The sequence below is a fragment of the Schistocerca nitens genome, chromosome 9 (genome assembly GCF_023898315.1).
Source record: "Schistocerca nitens isolate TAMUIC-IGC-003100 chromosome 9, iqSchNite1.1, whole genome shotgun sequence".
NCBI lineage: Eukaryota > Metazoa > Arthropoda > Insecta > Orthoptera > Acrididae > Schistocerca > Schistocerca nitens.
Genome location: NC_064622.1, coordinates 406,461,241 through 406,481,639, shown reverse-complemented (window position 1 = coordinate 406,481,639; position 20,399 = coordinate 406,461,241). Strand labels below are relative to the sequence as shown.

The 20,399-nt window shown below is 39.3% G+C and overlaps 1 protein-coding gene across 2 annotated transcripts in view; it reads right to left on the bottom strand.

Annotated features, from left to right (window-relative positions):
* Positions 1-678: 678 nt before the first annotated feature.
* Positions 679-20,399, bottom strand: part of LOC126203908 (eukaryotic translation initiation factor 4H) — a 75,139-nt gene continuing 55,418 nt past the window's right edge. For both annotated transcript variants that reach the window (XR_007540410.1, XR_007540408.1), the window contains one exon: positions 679-1,330. The gene's annotated coding sequence lies outside the window, so the exon portion shown is untranslated. The remainder of the gene's footprint in view (positions 1,331-20,399) is intronic.

The window sequence follows — 20,399 nt, the reverse complement described above, 5'->3', positions numbered from 1 at the left end:
GCAATATCTCATACAAGACAATAAATTCCATTTGTTTCCATGAAACTTCAGGTTAGTGTTTTTGTGTGTGTCCTCTTCCTTTCTGACTTAAAACTGTTGATCTTATTAGTTTATGGAGCAAATTACAGGCAGGAGTTGCTGGAAGCCAGTTGGAGACAGTATAGTGACTGTAGCGTCCATTTTCAGATTTAATGGTCAGAGCTGATATCTTCTGAAAGTAGTTGGATTTGTACAGCACATTTATTCATGGTAGAGGAGTACTGACAAACTGAACCCTCTCTCATGGGTCAAAGTGAGACTGGCAACCCTTATTTAGACTGATTTAACAGTGCAGCAATGCTGATGATTAATCCGTGTCCATCAATAAATGTTTCTGAGTGAATCTGTGGAGCAATATACCTTGTGAATTGTCTTGTTAACCACAGAACACAAAAAAGAGTACATTGATTCCAGCTGTAATTTTGACTGGGACAATGTGCGACACTACAGAAGCTCCAAGGATGAGACAGAAGGAAAATTTCAATGTTTGTTATCAGAAAAGTGTTCTTAAAAAAGAACACAATGTATACTGTAATAGAAATTATTAACAATATCATGTAATGATGTAATGAAATTTCAAGTAACATACACATATTAATATATCATCTTTTATCTTACTAAATAACAACAAATACACAATTTAATATTTTAAATATAATTTTCTTTTATTGTAAAACACCCATTATGCATCCCTATTCTACTGAAGCAAAAGTAACCCATTTCATGTTCTGAATCCTGGACTTAAGTTAGTTCCACATTCACACTCAACGTGCAAACACGTAAATATTTTCAAAAGAATATTACATTTTTAAAATAAACTGTACTATTTACACAAAATTATGCACAGTTCTTTACACAGTCAGCATGGACATTTCCATAAAGTCTTCTCGCTGTTACCAGAAACATTATTTTCACTTACAAAAACATACCAAACAGTTGCGGTACAATAATATGAAGAACACGAGTAATTAAAATGTCACCCAATGTTAACAACTATCCTGTAAGTTCACTGCTGTGAAAGCTGATCATGCACTTTCTTCTGCAATGCAATATAAACTGCAACAATGTATGGTACTCAATGAACAAGTTAACTGATGATTTAACATCTTTCACAAATTTCTTCACTATTGTCCAGGGTTGCAAACTGGCATCATTTTTTTGTTTTTATGCTTTGCATCTCTGAAAGAGGCCCTTGTACTTCACTTTTTCATTATCAATGAGGCTCGCCTTGTATTTCAGAGAAAAAAATGTCCTTTTTGCTGGATGCAAGGAGCATTCAATTTATTCAAAACTGAAACAAAAATAGCACAAATACCAAGTCAGAAATATTTTGTTTATGAGCAATGTATTAAAACAAGCAGCTTGTGCAACATACAAAACTTATAATTTTCAATGAGCTACTTGCAAATGAAATCCTTAGAAAACATCATACTACTACAAGAAATACAAAATGGAAAGATAACAGAAAATTTATAAATACTGACATTAACATAATAAAAAAAGGGTTCATATGCCACAGAGAGTGGCTATATGAACCTGAAAAAAGGAGCTGCAAACAAACTGCATTACTTACGAACTGAGAAAACTACGGTCAATTCAGAAACTAAAAAGCTAACATGAATGGTCCACTGTATTCGCCTCTACCTTTCTAATCTTTAATAATAACCAAAATTCTTGGATGGAGCAATATGTAAAATAAGGGAGAGGCAATTACTCACCCGAGAAAACACTATTCATACTAGCATTCCAGTAGTAACCTTTTTCTGACAACAGTACACACATTTGCAAACACAGACATGCAAACGCATACTCCTGTGGCCATGATAAGACTAATTATTGACACTCGATTACTGAAAGCACTTGCCTGAGCTGATGGAGGTGAGGAGGGGGTATAGAAGGATGCAAGGAGAGGGCAGTGAGATAAGAGACAGGTATTGGGACATATGACTTCCCACATGCATGACAAGGCAAAAAAGTACAGAGGATACAACAGGAGATGTAGAAAGAGGGAGAGAAATGAGAGTGGTAAAAAGGGGAGGGGGAAAGCAAGAAAAATGAAGATGAAGAATGAGAAAGGGAGGGGAGAGAGAGAAGGGAGAGAAGTTGAAGAGATAGATAGATACAAGGGCTATTCGGAAAGTAAGGAATGATAGGTCATGAAATGGAAACCACAGTGAAAATCAAAACTGCTTTATTTGCAACAGTTAGCTGCAACTTCCAGCTACTTATCTCCATAGTCGCCGATCCGACTTCGATGTTTCCGTAGTATTGTCCCAACTTTCCAACATCCTTGTTATAGAAGGCCGCCGCCAGGGCTTACTGCCAGTTCTCTATGCTGGACTACAGCTCGTTGTCTATGCCAAAATACTGTCTTCATAGCCAGCAGTTCATGTGAGCAGAGATGAAACTCAGAGGGAGACAATTCGGGCTGTATTGTGGGTAATCAAACATTTCCAATTGAAAACGATGCAGGAGAAACTTCATTGCCCCTGCAGAAAACAGCTGAGAATTTTCTTGAAGAGGAAAATGCACAACAGTTATGTAATGTTGGCAGCATAGCTTCAGGCAAAATTTCTCACAAGGCCCTTGTACTTGATGGGAGACACTATTGTTTTAGGTATCTTTATGTGCTCTCTGTGTGCTCAGAACTAAAAAGGACAATGTAATGCGAACGACGGGCACACTAGAGACACTACCCACAACACCTGTGCAAAACGTCATCGGATTTCCACTATGGTTTCCATTTCGCGACCGATCATTCCTTACTTTCCAAATAACCCTCATAGATAGATAGATAGAGAGAGAGAGAGAGAGAGAGAGAGAGAATGCCCACATGAGGGAGGGGAAGGGAACAGCAGTGGGAGAAGACAGTGCATGATATGGATAGAGACATAGTGGTATTAACAGAACAGAGAAGGGAAAGGCAAGGCGAGGCAGTGGGAACAAGTTAGCAGAGATGTTTAGGCCAAGAGGATTGTGAGAGTATAGCATGTGTTGGATAGACAATTTCCATATGCATAGTACAGAGAAACTTGTGCTGGAAGGGAGTATCCAAATGCCGAGCTTAGTGAGGCAGCATGCTCAGCAGCTGGATGGTCAAGTTTGCAGTTTGCTACAATTTGGCAGTGACCATTTACGTGAATAGACAGTTACTTGTCATGCCCACATAGAATGCTGCTCAGTAATTGCAGCATAGCAGAGACAACAGGTCTGCTTTCACACATGGCCCTGCCTTTTATTGAGTATGAAATACCTGCGGCTGGACTGTGGCAGGAGGTGGTGGATGAGTGTATGGGACAGGTATTGCACCTGGGCCAGCTACAAGGGAATGACTTATTGGGTGCAGGATTGGAGTAGGGATGGAAAAGGATATTCTGCATGTTGGGTCAGCGCAGAACACTATGGAGGATGTGAGCAATATTTTGACTATGATATCCGTCATGTCAGGGCACGACACGAGGTTGTCAAACCCCTGGTGGAAGATACAGTTGAGATTTTCAAAATCACAGTAATACTGCGTGATCAGAGGAATATTTGATGGTGGCTGGTTAACAAGTTTACTGGAGCCAGAGGAGCAGACAGAATGGGAGATTTAAATTATGGATGATCTGGATAGGATATTGTCTGCCAGTAGGGGCTTTGGTATTGGTATCAGTACATTTTGACACCTCCTGTTTTCCACTGCACATTCAGAGTCCCCAGATGACAGAAATGTAAGGAAGGCATCCATCCGATTATGACCCTTCTTCCCTTCCATCCAGTCACCCCGTATGATCTTTCATGAATTCATCACTTCAAACCTGGCCTCACCTTCCTTTCCTAAATCCCTCCCTGGTGAGTCCAACATCACACATTGCTATCTGTAAACTGAACAACAATCCAGACCTTCTCATTTTTCCTGCAGACAAAGGCTCCACCACAGTGGTCATGAATCATGGTGACTATGTGGCAGAGCCTCTGGCAACTTTCTGACACCTTCGCATACAAACCTTATGACCATGATCCCATCACCACAGAAGTGCAACATGACCTCAAGCAGCTTTTGAAGGCCTTAGTTCAATCTCAAAACCTGACACCTGAATCTATCTCTCTCCCCACACCAGCAACCCCATGCACTCCTGCTTTTAACCTACTCCCTAAACTCCACAAAACTCTTCCTACTGGTCATACCACTATGACTGTACACAATGCTCCAACCAGTACAGACCTCTACCTTTATTGAGCAACACCTCCACACCATTGTCCATAACCTCCCATCCTACATTCAAGACACTGCTCACTTCCTTCACTGCTTCTCCACAATTCTTGTCCCTCTACCACAAGACTCCTCATTGGTCATTGCGGATGTGACACCCTTATACACCAACATCCCCTGTGTCCATGGCCTTTCAGCTATGGAACACTACCTTTCCCAACATCCTCCTGATACCAAATCCCCATTCTTTCTTAATCCTCCTAGCCAACCCCAACCTGATCCACAATTATTTCACTTTTGACAGTCAAATCCACCAACAAATCTATGGTACTGCGTGGTAATGTCCTACTGCAACTTATTTCTGGGCCATCTGGAGGACTTCTTCCTATCCAGTCAATACCTAAAATCTCCTGTCTGTAGATTCATTGACGAAGTTTTCTTCTTCTCATGTCATGGCAAGGACAACCTTTGCTCTTTCTTCCATAACCTCAACACTTATTCCCTAATCCACTTCACTTGGTCCTTCACAACTCATTGAGCCACCTTCCTAGATGTCGATCTCCACCTCTCAGGTTGATCTGTAGATATGTCTATCCATATTGTGTGCATCAACCACCGACAGTACACTCTGACAGCTGTCACACATTCCATGTCAAAAAGTGTCTTCTTTACAGCCCAGCCATCTGTGGATGCCACATCTGCAGTGGAAAGCAGGAGTTGTTGAAATATAGTGATAACTTTACCAAAGCCTTTACAGACAGACATTGTTTCCATCTCATCTATAAACAAGCCTCCTGTGTCAACCACTTCTCCGACACCAGTGAAACTGTTAACAAGCCACTGGCCAGCACTCACACTCCTCTGATCACCTAGTATCAACCTGGCCTTGAAAAGCTCAGCCGCATTCTCCATGAGTGCTTTAACTAACTCGCATCATACCCTGACATGAGGAATATCCTATCCAAAATCCTGTCTACATTCCCCAAAGTAGTATTCAACAATCTACCCAACCTACAGAATATCCTTGTCCATACCTACCCCAATCCTATCTCAAACTTGCACCCCATGGATTGTTCCCTTATTGCTGGGTCAGTTGCAAGACCTGTCCCATGCACCCATTCACTAACACTTACCACACAGTCCAGTCACAGGCATTTCCTATCCAATAAAAGGCAGGGCCACGTGTGAGAGTAGCACTGTTATATATCAGCTATGCTGCAATTACTGTGTACAATTCTACAGGGTGTTTCAAAAATGACCGGTATATTTGAAACGGCAATAAAAACTAAACGAGCAGCGATAGAAATACACCGTTTGTTGCAATATGCTTGGGACAACAGTACATTTTCAGGCAGACAAACTTTCGAAATTACAGTAGTTACACTTTTCAACAACAGATGGCGCTGCGGTCTGGGAAACTCTATAGTACGATATTTTCCACATATCCACCATGCGTAGCAATAATATGGCGTAGTCTCTGAATGAAATTACCCGAAACCTTTGACAACGTGTCTGGCGGAATGGCTTCACATGCAGATGAGATGTACTGCTTCAGCTGTTCAATTGTTTCTGGATTCTGGCGGTACACCTGGTCTTTCAAGTGTCCCCACAGAAAGAAGTCACAGGGGTTCATGTCTGGCGAATAGGGAGGCCAATCCACGCCGCCTCCTGTATGTTTCGGATAGCCCAAAGCAATCACACGATCATCGAAATATTCATTCAGGAAATTAAAGACGTCGGCCGTGCGATGTGGCCGGGCACCATCTTGCATAAACCACGAGGTGTTCGCAGTGTCGTCTAAGGCAGTTTGTACCGCCACAAATTCACGAAGAATGTCCAGATAGCGTGATGCAGTAATCGTTTCGGATCTGAAAAATGGGCCAATGATTCCTTTGGAAGAAATGGCGGCCCAGACCAGTACTTTTTGAGGATGCAGGGACGATGGGACTGCAACATGGAGCTTTTCGGTTCCCCATATGCGCCAGTTCTGTTTATTGACGAAGCCGTCCAGGTAAAAATAAGCTTCGTCAGTAAACCAAATGCTGCCCACATGCATATCGCCGTCATCAATCCTGTGCACTATATCGTTAGCGAATGTCTCTCGTGCAGCAATGGTAGCAGCGCTGAGGGGTTGCCGCGTTTGAATTTTGTATGGATAGAGGTGTAAACTCTGGCGCATGAGACGATACGTGGACGTTGGCGTCATTTGGACCGCAGCTGCAACACGGCGAACGGAAACCCGAGGCCGCTGTTGGATCACCTGCTGCACTAGCTGCGCGTTGCCCTCTGTGGTTGCCGTACGCGGTCGCCCTACCTTTCCAGCATGTTCATCCGTCACGTTCCCAGTCCGTTGAAATGTTTCAAACAGATCCTTTATTGTATCGCTTTTCGGTCCTTTGGTTACATTAAACCTCCGTTGAAAACTTCGTCTTGTTGCAACAACACTGTGTTCTAGGCGGTGGAACTCCAACACCAGAAAAATCCTCTGTTCTAAGGAATAAACCATTTTGTCTACAGCACACTTGCACGTTGTGAACAGCACACACTTACAGCAGAAAGACGACGTACAGAATGGCGCACCCACAGACTGCGTTGTCTTCTATATCTTTCACATCACTTGCAGCGCCATCTGTTGTTGAAAATTGTAACTACTGTAATTTCGAAAGTTTGTTCGCCTGAAAATGTACTGTTGTCCCAAGCATATTGCAACAAATGGTGTATTTCTATCGCTGCTCGTTTAGTTTTTATTGCCGTTTCAAATATACCGGTCATTTTTGAAACACCCTGTATGTGGACATGACAAGTAACCAACTGCCTACTCAGATGAATGGCCACTGCCAAACTGTGGCAAACTGCTAACTTCACCATCCAGCTGCCAAACATGCTGCACTTCACAACACAAATGACTTCAACAGCTGCTTCACTAAGCACGGCATCTGGATATTCTTTTCCGGCACAAGTTACTCTGTACAATGCAGATGGGAATTCTCTCTCTAACACGTCCTATGCTCTTGCAGCCCCCCTGTCCTAAACATCCCTGCTAACCTGCTCCCACTATATTATTTTGCCTTTTCCCTTCTTTCTTTTGTCCATACCACTCCTCTGTCTGGATCATGCACTGCCTTCTCCCTGCCTCTTTCTCGCTGCCCTCTCCTTGCATCTTTCCCTACCCTCTTCCAACCTCCATCAGCTCAGGCAACTGCTTTCAGTATTCAAGTATCAATAATTAGTCTTGCCATGGCCGTGGGAATGTGTGTTTGGGTGTCTATGTGTGTACAATTGTTGGAAAAAGATCTACCACTTGAAAGCTACTGGGAATGATGTTTTCTGTTATGTGTTAAAATGTTCCACTGATTGATCTGCTATAGGTGAGTGTTTGCCTTCCCTTATTTTGCATATTTCTAATCTTTAACTACGTTACAACTCATGAAGGAAAAAATCATTGACAATAAGGCAGCAATTATGAGTAGTGCACCTCAGTTGAAGCAAATAGTAGAACAGCCTATGTGGTGTCACCGCCAGACACCACACTTGCTAGGTGGTAGCCTTTTAAATCGGCCGCGGTCCATTAGTATACGTCGGACCCGCGTGTCGCCACTGTCAGTAATTGCAGACCGAGCGCCACCACACGGCAGGTCTAGAGAGACGTCCTGGCACTCGCCCCAGTTGTACAGCCGACATAGCCAGAGATGGATCACTGACAACTACGCTCTCATTTGCCGAGACGATAGTTAGCATAGCCTTCAGCTACGTCAATTGCTATGACCTAGCAAGGCGCCATAGCATTGGATATTATTTTATATTGTGGTTATAACATGTATCGTCAAGAGAGATGTTCTACAATTGTGGATTAAAGTTAAGTATTACATCCACTACGTACTTTATTTGCTACTATTAATTCCTTTAACTGTTCCGGACCTCACACCAATCTGCGTGAGCTTAACGCGTGCCTTTCGGCTTCCTCTCGTTGTGACTTGGCTGTCTTGCTAAGTCACAACAGTCTACATAGGTAATCATGTTAAAAAGGTAACATTAGTTATGAATACCAAATGTTTCGAATTACGTCTACGGTATTTATAGGCGAATATTTACACAAATGGTTGTTAACGATTCTTTGCTGTTTTATTTTGTGTTTCCCTTGCAAGGCTGTCTCTAATTGGCACTCCATGCACCTAACCATACATGCCTAAACATAATCATTTATAAATATTAAATTTCTGACACTGTGTTCTTTTTTGAAGTTGCTGTTAACCCAAACTGTGTATATGATATTGCAGTGCCTGTGTTATTCTGATGATGATGCACTGTGGCAACCACAGCTGTTATGAAACAAATCAGACAAATTCGCAATTGCGAATAATGACTACCATCAGCCGTAAACTGGAATGACGACAATGAAAATTTGTGCCGGACTGGGATTCGAAGCCGGATTTCCCACTTATCGTGAGCAGTTGCCTTACCATTTGGCTATTCGTGCACAACTCACGGCCAGACCCAAACATCCATATGTCATCACCATGCGTCTATGATCTGTACTTGCACATCCATTATGTGTATTCCCATACAGATCAGACACAGTGCTTAAAAGTCGAACCCAGTACTGGCATATAAATAATTATTGGCAGATACCGGGCATGCGACTTTCAAGTGCAGTGTCTGATCTGTAGGGGAATACACATAATGGACGTGTGAATACAGACTGTAGATGCATAGCTGACGACATATGGAAGTTTGGGTCTGGCCATGAGTCGTGCATGGACAACCAAATGGTAAGGCGACCACTCGCGATAAGCGTGGAAACCGGTTTCGAGTTCCGGTCTGGCTCAAATTTTCATTGTCATCATTCCATTCTACAGCTGATGGTAATCATTATTTGCAATTGTGAATTTGTCTAATGCAAACTGTGTATTGTTTGTATTTTTTACTACAAGTTTGAAAATCCCTTTCAGCTAAAAGTTTTCTGTATTCATGACATTTGTACAACTGGTGTTGGACCATGATCTTTGACTTAAGCAGATTATAGTGTTAAACGACGTCATTTGCAGAATTCTTTTTTAAGTTTCTTTGCATAACAGTGCATACTATGTGTTTTCAGTTTATCATGAGTATTCACTTTAAAGTGATAAAACTTGCTTTTAAGTCAGCTTCACAAACAGATATATTAGAGTGTTCATTGCAGTGACAATTTTGGTTGCAGATTGGGACTGCCAAGAACAATTTACTGTTTGGGAAACATGTTATTTCAGTTCTGAGGAGGTCCCATGATATAATATTCCAGAATTTCATTGTGTTGCGTCCACATACAGCATAGCATTGCTCAGAATATGTTTTAATAGTTTATGTCACTAAGCACTCCATTCCATACACTGAATGGAATTCTGTTTGGAAACCTATTTTTGTATTGCCTTGAAACTTTTTGTAATTATGGGGCTGCAAATATGAACAGCAGTATGGTGTTACTTTCTTGACAATTAAAATAATTCACATCTATTGTTCCATCTCAGTTGCACATTTTAAAATTAGATTACATGTTTTGACCATTCTGGATCATCTTCAGATCTAAGTAGTTGCATCAGTAACCCGTGTTGTCTCCTCAGAACCACTTATAGGAGTACAATCTCACAACAAACAGTACTCTGGTATGTGGTTCTGAGTAGACAAGATGGGTTGCTGACACAACTACTTATATCTGAAGATGATCCAGAGTGATCAAAACATGTAATCTAATTAAAAATGTGCAACTGAGACAGAACAACAGATGTTAATTACCTTAATATCTAACCAGTTGCTAAATCTCTCAGGATAATTATGGCAGTTATAGTTTCTTGTTAACATTTGATCAGTGAGAAAATAGTACTGTATGTTCAAGGAGATACGAAAATTCTACAATCCTTCCTTACACAAAGTTTATCATAGATGGCTATACAAAGAAAAGCAACACCCAGGAGAGTGTTGAACTGTGCATTTCTATACAGTAAAAAAAAATACATATAAAAATGTTTCTAATTTGACTGCTATCAGTAATACAAATTATATAAACAATGTACGGAAAAGATATATTGCTACTCATCTTAAAGAAGACACATTTAAGTTGCAGACAGGCACAATTGGGGAATAAACATTATAATTTGTGCTAAAATACCTCTACAGTATTTTTAGTGACGTAAAACTTTATCATATTAAATGTTGTTAATATTTCATATGACTCCAATATAAAAGTGCACCTTTGCACCCTTGGTTACATAGCAGAGTATACTTTAAAAATAAAATAATATCTGTGATGGAAATTACTAATAGAAAATTATCAAATGTGAGCCACATAATAACTGAACTACAGAAATGTTAAATTAGGATTTTAATGAAATTAATGTAAGGTTTCATATTCACATTTGATGTACTATCTGCACTGGCAGCAATGTTATCTCCTTGATAGCCTTAATTTATTTCTAGTATTGAATTAACAAATTTTAAACTATTGAATGAGATAAAAGAGAGATCTCCAAGTAACATGCAGAGTGAAAGCCATAGAATACTATGAGGTAATGGAATAGACAGGAAAAACAAACTGTGAAACAAATATATGATAAGCTTAATGTAAATTTTAAAGGTAATTACAGTAAACACAAAATTATTGAACTTAGAAAAATTTATAAAACCTCAGATACACGAGCAAAAAATGGAAGCAGGCTTAAAAATATAAAACTCAGAAAAAATGACAGTCAACTTCTGAATAGTAGGTACAAAGCATGCAGAAACTGTGATGTAGAAACTAAAGAGCATTCAAAATACACTACTGGCCATTAAAATTGCTACACAATGAAGAAGACGTGCTACAGACGCGAAATTTAACCGACAGGAAGAAGATGCTGTGATATGCAAATGATTAGCTTTTCAGAGCATTCACAGAAGGTTGGCGGCGGTGGTGACACCTATAACGTGCTGACATGAGGAAAGTTTCCAACCGATTTCTCATACACAAACAGCAGTTGACCGGCGTTGCCTGGTGAAACATTGTTGTGATGCCTCGTGTAAGGAGGAGAAATGCGTACCATCACATTTCAGACTTTGATAAAGGTCGGATTGTAGCCTATTGCGACTGCGGTTTATTGTATCGCGACATTGGTGCTTGCGTTGGTCAAGGTCCAATGACTGTTAGCAGAATATGGAATCGGTGGGTTCAGGAGGGTAATACGGATCGCCGTGCTGGATCCCAACGACCTCGTATCACTAGCAGTCGAGATGACAGGCATCTTATCCGCATGGCTGTAACGGATCGTGCAGCCACATCTCGATCCCTGAGTCAACAAATGGGGATGTGTGCAAGACAACAACCATCTGCACGAACAGTTCGACGACGTTTCCAGCAGCATGGGCTATCAGCTCGGAGACCATGGCTGCAGTTACCCTTGACGCTGCATCACAGACAGGAGCCCCTGCGATGGTGTACTCAACGATGAACCTGGGTGCACAACTGGCAAAACGTCATTTTTTCGGATGAATCCATGTTCTGTTTACAGCATCATGATGGTAGCATCCGTGTTTGGTGACATCGCGGTGAACGCACATTGGAAGTGTGTATTTGTCATCGCCGTACTGGCGTATCACCTGGTGTGATGGTATGGGGTGCCATTAGTTACACGTCTCGGTCACCTCTTGTTTGCATGACGGCACTTTGAACAGTGGACGTTACATTTCAGATGTGTTATGACCCGTGGCTCTACCCTTCATTCGATCCCTGCGAAACCCAACATTTCAGCAGGATAAAGCACAACCACATGTTGCAAGTCCTGTCCGAGCCTTTTTGGATACAGAAAATGTTTGACTGCTGCCCTGGCCAGCACATTCTCTAGATCTCTCACCAACTGAAAACGTCTGGTCAATGGTGGCCGAGCAACTGGCTCATCACAATATGCCAGTCACTACTCTTGATGAACTGTGGTTCCGTGTTGAAGCAGCATGGGCAGCTGTACCTGTACACGCCATCCAAGCTCTGTATGACTCAATGCCCAGGCGTATCAAGGCCGTTATTACGGCCAGAGGTGGTTGTTCTGGGTACTGATTTCTCAGGATCTATGCACCCAAATTGCGTGAAAATGTAATCACATGTCAGTTCTAGTATAATATATTTGTCCAATGAAGACCCGTTTATCATCTGCATTTCTTCTTGGTGTAGCAATTTTAATGGCCAGTAGTGTAATTATTGTAGTCTGCGATAGAGTATCTGTAGTAACAGACACATATAGTTATTAGAGGCCTTAACCTCTCCAAGAACATGCATTTTATAATTTTCTAATGAAGATACCCAATTTTTTGAAAATATAATGGAACTGGTTAGTTAAAAAATTTACTCACACATTTAAATACCTTTAGATGGGTGTTCTCCTTAATGGTGAACAGACTTTTTATCTATCTTATTATGTTTGTTAGCCTTACCGACAGCAGTTGGTAGATATACCTGTACTACCTAGTCTACTTACACAGAGCAAAAGGTTACACAAAAGCAAGAGGTGAAAAACTCAGAAACTTTTGGCAGCCTGAGGTTCATTTGTCTGCAAAAAGGGAGAAGAAAGAACCTGGAGCAAACAGAACTGAAAAGACAGTTAAACCTGTGAAATTCTGTTAAGCTGGTACAGGACGAATCTAAATCTGACTGTTACACGATGCTATATTGTGTCACCAGTGACGGGCTGGAAAAGGCAGTTGCCTGACAGAGCCTAGATTGAATTCTACATCAGTAACAGTGAAAATAGATAAATCACACAGCAAGAGAAGCATCTTGGTGGATGTAGTAAAGACTGGGAGACTCGAGGAAAGTTACTGTGTGTGGTGCACAGAGAATATTTCGATAGAGGTGTGCAACTACTTCATTTCAAATATCTTCTACATATGCCATTTCACTGTTAGTTTCTATCATTTCCTGTCATTCTCATTAGTGCAGCAGACTGGTTTCTGTCTACACTAGAGGATGAGACAGGACGATAGACACTTTAAACTTCACATACTACTTACACATTTTATAACCACATAAATGTTCATGCATATTGTTTGTGTGTTCCAATGCTACCACTGCCAGTATCTACACTGCTGCCAAAGTTTTTAAAACAATATTTTCCATTGAGAACATATTAAATATATCTCCACATAATTTGTGAAGCAAAAAGGTATAACTGGTAGATCACTTCCTGCTGGATAGTAGCAAGCCATTATTAACCAGACTCAAGAAAACATACTTTTTTCTCAAAATTCCTTTTTTACAGCAGTATGTTTCATCAACACATTAAAATGCATACACAGTATGCATAAATTCCATAGTATTGCACTGTCTGCATTTTCTTTCTGCTATTACTAGGACCTACATAAATAATTGGAGAGGTATTCTGACATGAAATGATATAATTTTTCCCCCTTCAGTGCATCAGCATAACATGGATATGAGGTTGCAGCTTATAGCATTAAATTTTCAGGCTGCACACCATAAATTGCACTCCACACCTTTGCCACACTACACTGTCTCTCAAAGTGAGTGATGCATACATCACATCGTGAAACATATGTGGTCCTTAGATAATCTTGACATGAGTTAATTACAGGAAGACATAACATTGTACTCTATTCCCCATTTCCTGTAAGGCTTTTTATTTATAACCACACAAACCTAATACTAAATTTAACAAGCACAGCTCACGTTTACCTGCATACATCAAATATGAAAAATGACTCATAACAAGAAAATACTTATATTATAAAACTGTGCAAGTGATCTACAATGGTTGTGCAAAGTGGGACAACTTGAAAGGAAATTATGATTCCAACAATGCTGGGAACCATCAGCCAGAGATTTCTACAGTTGAATGGCCACAGTCCTATGATACTACAAATGCAGAATGATACTACAGAAAAATAACTCAAAAGTGTAATGCAAAAGCAGTTGTTCACAGGTGATTGATACATTACACTTTTACAAAGAACATGAAAATATCATCATAAATTGAAAATGGGGGAAAAATTGAGACAGAGGATGGGAAAATTGAAAAACTAGTGGCAGGAGGAGGGGGGGGGGGTTATAAAGAGTGTTAACAAATACCAAACACTACAACAAATTAAAAAACCCATAGGGCCAGTGTGTGCTCGATATTGATGACTTGAATACGCTATTTGAAGAACACAGACAGTGTCAATAATACAGTAACTGCAGCATTACAGTGCACATTAATGATACACAGATACATGTGGGCTAAGCATGGTGTAATGGATAGGATAGTAGCTTCACAGGCAGAAGGTTGTGGTTCAAATCTTATCAAGTGCAAAAACTTTTTTTATTTTTTTTGTCTTTATTGAAATGGCTTTGATTATTAATTTTATTCAATTAGTAGGTTTAAATGTAATTTTTTGTTTCTATCCCTTTGTCACATCATCATAATCACCATCGAACTTTTTCATTTGTTTCATTTTGTTACTTCATTCTTTTTCCAATTGGAATTTTTGTGAATGTGAATTTAATTATATTTATTTATTATAATATTCAATTACTTGAAAATTCCAATCTATCAATTAAACAACAAAACATAAAATAATCTATTTATACTGACCGTGCAATGGTATGAAAAATATGTTTCGTTACCAGATGTGCAGTTTTTTTTGCATGGTATTCATCATATAAACATTTAAAACATAACCTCAATTCCTAATGCACTATGTACAAAATTATGCACATGAAGATGTAAATGAAAGATGGGTTTATAAGTAAAAAAAAATTCGAGTAAAGTGGGAAATAGATATAATGATCACAATAACCTGGACGAAAGAACAGAATTATAAAACAAAGGAAATTAAATCAAAATTAATGCATAAAATTAAAAACACATAAACAAAGATTTCAAGTGGAAAAAAGAACGATAGGAAGTGACAGCAAAGGAAGAAGTTGATATTATGATTAAAATGATGTGATAAAGAAATGGAAATAAAAAATTACGGCACCTGGTGAGATTTAAATCCACAACCTCTAATATGTGAAGGTGTTACCCTATCCATCACACTAAGTGATCAGACTGTAACAAAACTTTTTAACGTTACTGCCAAACAAAATTCCAGAATTTTTTTTTTGTCAGTTACTCGCAAATGAGGGCCCACCACGGTGAATGGCCGCAGGGTGTGATACCTGGAATCTTAACTTTCATCACTGTATATTTTGTTTCAAAAAGTCTATCACACTGCTGGGGCCTTGTAAGCATGTAACAGCAATGTGCAAGTAGGCACCAACATCTCTCCATGTCCTACAAAAATACAAAAACCTCTTCCTTCTTGACCTCACAAAGAAACTTGCACACACAATTATACTTCCAATTAGTGATTACAGCTATGTTATTCTGTGAGGCCTTTCTCAGGAAAGCTCACGGCACCTGGAACTGGTTATAAATGTGTGATGTTCAACTCTTTGATCACATTTTACATTCATATGTACAACTATCCTGGGTGCGTGCAAACACACACACACACACACACACACACACACACACACACACACACACACACACACACAGTGTTCCATACACTCTGTCTTCCCTACTGTCTTATCAACAAACACTCTCTCTCATATCTTTTTTCAGCTCTTGTCTTGGCAGAAACACCCATTTCTTTCAGAGCAAAATCCTTTCTGTTCCACTCCATCATTCAGTCACTTTCTCAAAATCCTCCTCAGTAGCAAGAAACTGACTCTGGAATAACATCCCACATTATATTACAGAACTGGATAACATCGCCAGCTTCAGAAGACAGTTAATGACCTATCTTATAAAGCAACAATAATGATTAACACTGTCCCTGTATGCACTCATTATCCTTGTGCATCCTTCTTTCTAACCAGATCTTCCTCATTTACCAAGATTCCTAATAGGTGCAGGCTCCCTAAGTTTCCCTTCCCCAGAACTCGCTAAACCAGAAACATCTACATTTTATACCAAAAACTTCTTTTTATATCTGCCACTATCATTATTGTTATTATTGTCATTGTCATTATCATTATCACCATCATCATTGTCACTATCATTATCATTATTATTATTACTATTGCAGACGACATTGCACTATTAGCATGCACACAAGAAGATCTGAAGAGAAGTATCCAGACCTTGGAGTTATTGGCAGCTAGGATCGGTCTACAGATTAGCTCTGAAAAGACAGAGTATATGACCATAGGAAGAAAGATCCAGAACTCTCAAGATTTAATTGTGAACAACACCAGGTATAAACATGTGAAAGAGTTCAAATACCTTGGATCATTTTTTACAGAAGTAACATCAACTGAAGCAGAGATAAAAGCACGACTGCAGGCGGGAAACAGATACTATCACTCTCTAGACCCTATATTAAAATGTAGAAGTGTCTCGCAACAACTAAAGCTACGGTTGTATAAGACATTAATAATGCCAGTAGTACTTTATGGTTCTCAAACCTGGAGCACTCGAAAACAAGACCTTAAGCGACTGCTAACATTTTAAAGGAAATGTCCTCAGGAAAATATTTGGACCAGTCAGAGATCAGACTACTGGAGAATGGAGAAGACGCCATAACACTGAATTAGAAGAGCTGTACAAGGAGCCTAACATCTTGGGAGTGATGAGAAGCAAAAGACTGCAATGGGCTGGACATGTTGTTAGAATGGAGGCAACAAGATGGCCCAAAATCACAATGGACTGGATCCCGTCAGGCAGCAGACCAGTGGGAAGACCTAGAAAGAGGTGGATCGATGGAGTGAGAGAAGACCTGTTGCAGCTGGGAGTCACGGAAAACTGGAGACAGATAGCAGAAGACAGAGACGGATGGAGAGCTCTAAATGTGGTGGCGCGCGGTCCTCTGGGCCTGATCGAGTGATGATGATGATGATGATGATTACTATTAGTGGCAGCAGCTGCAGTAGTACAAGTGCTGCCAGTGTTAAATATATTAGTTCAGAGTATTATTTACTCACATTGCTACTTCAGGTACTCAAATTATTTTAATACTATTTGTCGTATTAAAATTGTTATTTCTTACAGCCATCATTTGCCATTACAGCGAGCACAGCATGATCATTAAGGGGTCACTGAAAATTGAGAAATGTTTCTGTTTAAACATGTGCATGGCTGTGTTGTTATACATCACCTATCAGAAAAACACCTGTTCAGCATCCATCACAAGATGTACACAATTTAAGCCATGACTGACTATTCCGAATTATGTTTAACAGGAAAATTTGTCTGCAAGTACTATTTCTAATTAACTTGTGTCTCTTGCTTCTCATTTCTTGCAGTCTATTGGGCACTACTTCATCTGCAGTTCTTAGATCCTTATGACACATGTTGATGCCATTTGCATCATTTTCTGTGCAATTTAGTGAACTATTGTTTCACACCAACTCAGCAGGCCTGTGTTGATTGTATCGCTACCCTGTTTGACAAAATATTGGGAAACATGTTAACAGTGCAAGTACGCAATTGCTGTAGAAACATTTTTGAGATATTCTTATTCACAAGTGCTTAGCATGATCATAGTTGCTATTATGCTGTGCATAGCATAGTTAGTTTGACTGGGACAGTGAATATATCTGTTTCTCAATTCACTAGTGGTTCACCAATGTATTCATCACTGTACAGTGTAACTGAGAATGAGTTAATATCAAAAGATATTCAAATGTGCAACGATGTTGACTTCGTGGAAACAACGCATACATATCGCTTACCATTCGCTACCACCCATTGCATCAATGACAGAAAAGTTGTAAGCTTATCTGGACAGTATCTGGTATGTGAAACAGTATGGTGATGGTGATGTTTTTCTCCCTTTGTCAGCTGAACAACTAGGTATATTTCTTGACACCGTGACACAGAAGAGTGCGGTACAAAACTATAAAATTAAGACGTAACTGCTCTAAAAAGAGATTCTATTCCAACTCCTGTTCATGGCATATACCATAAAAGGTTTTACAAAATTAAAAAGAAATTGTTTGAAACTAGTCACTACCAATAAATAAAGGATACTTTTCAATGTGACTTTCAAAGGAATTCCAGTCATTTATTTCAAAAAGAAATTTCTTTTCTGGCAACCCCAAGTCTGACCCAGAAAATCATCTATACCTAAAACTGAATAAAATTTGTTGAATTTACATTTCTGGAAGAAGAGTTCAGAAACTTTTATGTGTAAGATGAGATATATTACTTATACTTTGAACAAATGTCTACTTCTGTCCAAAGGACACTTTGGTTGGGTAAAATTCATGTCATTAACAAAGCCATGTTTCGTAGTAAAAGTAAATTAAAAAGTGGTTATGTCTGGTCCTGTAGACTCTGCACAGGAACAGAACAAAGCTGGACTGTAAATCTGAGAACCTTCCGGTATCTTGTCAGGTGGTCAGACTAATGAAACCTGTGTTTGAAAATACAGTATTTCTAGTATCTCCCCAGCCTGCAGATCTTCTATTCATAAAATCTACTGATACATTTGTACAAAAAGATTGGTAATTCCTGATGGATAATACATAAAATAAAAGAAAGGCAACCACTCATCTATAGTTAACAGATATGGTGTGTAGAAACACACAACATAAACCTATTACATTAGCTTTTGCTCTTTCTCTGGTGGAAGTATACACAATCATCACACAGACACCCAAATGAACATACCTGTAGCCTGCTGTGGCCATGGGCGTGTGGCATTTGGCTGTATGTGGTTGTAAACATGAATGTGTGTACTTCTACTAGAAAGAGAGCAAGAGCTCAAAAGCTAGTAAAATACTGTTTCTGTTGTGTGTCTCTAAGCACCACAACTCAATCAGCTGTGGTTAGTGATTGCCTTTCCTCTATTCTATGGATACATATGGTACTGTAAATTGACAAGAAAGAACATGTCACCTCATCTCAAACATACAACATTCAAAATGGGAAAAATGACTATACGCAGAATGGCAAAAAGGACATGGAGGCCACATATTTATCAACTATCCACAACAACAAGATGAAAAAGACTGCACAGGAGGAAAACAATCAAGAAACCTGCAGTAATTGCAGATTACAACAATATAATTGAAGATACAGATTAACCAGACTGATGAATGTCAATGTACCTAATACCAATAACGAAGGTAAACACACTTTAAATAAAATTGTTCGTTTGTCTGAACTAGCTCCTGGAGGAAGCAAGACCAGTACAGACTTTGTGATAAGTATGACCACAGAATCTGTGATGAAATACAAAGCAAGTGTTCTCTCTTCAAATTCTGGGCATCCCTCCCACATGTAGGGACTGCTTTGGCTATCAGTACAGAATTTCCCAGAAAACTTTCTGCAAACAAAGAAGAAATCCAACCTGACAGCCTGTGCAATGTCTAATTCTATCAAAAAGGACTGAGAAGACAAATACCAGTTGTCATAGTTGTAGACTTAATAATCATTTAGTAGTTCTGTAGTAATTATTTATTTTCAAAAAACTGTCACGCTCTATTTTACCCCTTTAGTGTCTGAATTTCCAAAAATGCTGAAACACGTATTTTCTGAATGACAAACCAAATACCAGTTTTCATAGCTCCAGCTTCAAAATTTCCTTAATAGTGACATACTATCAAATATTCTTTCATCCCCTATTTAATGCCTTAGGAATGGAATTTCGGACAATCCCTTCTTAAATGATGCTTAAAGTATAAGATCCACACCCTCTCTAAAACTCAAGTTTCTATCCTTAGTGGTCTGAGCTGGGTGACGACGAGTCAATGAATCAGTCTGACTATTTACCCACTTAGGGGTTGAATTTCCAAAAACAGTAAAACACAAATTTTCTCATCCCCAACCGAGAAGCTAAACACCAATTTTCAAAAATACTTTCACAATGAAATATTTTCATAAAACATTTCGCCTCCTATTTCACACCTCTTAGGGGTTGAATTTCCATAAACAGTGACATGTGTGCATCTGATTTATTTCTAACTGAGAAGCCAAATTTAAATTTTCATAGATTTAGCATTAAAAATGTTTTCATAATAAAATATTTCAATAAAAAAATCTCATACCCTATTCCAACCACTTAGGGGTTCAACTTCTAAAAAATGGAAACATGTTTTTTATTTGTAACCAAGAAGTCAAATACAATGTTCATAGACATAGCTTTAAAAAACAATTTAGTAGTTCTTTAATAACGA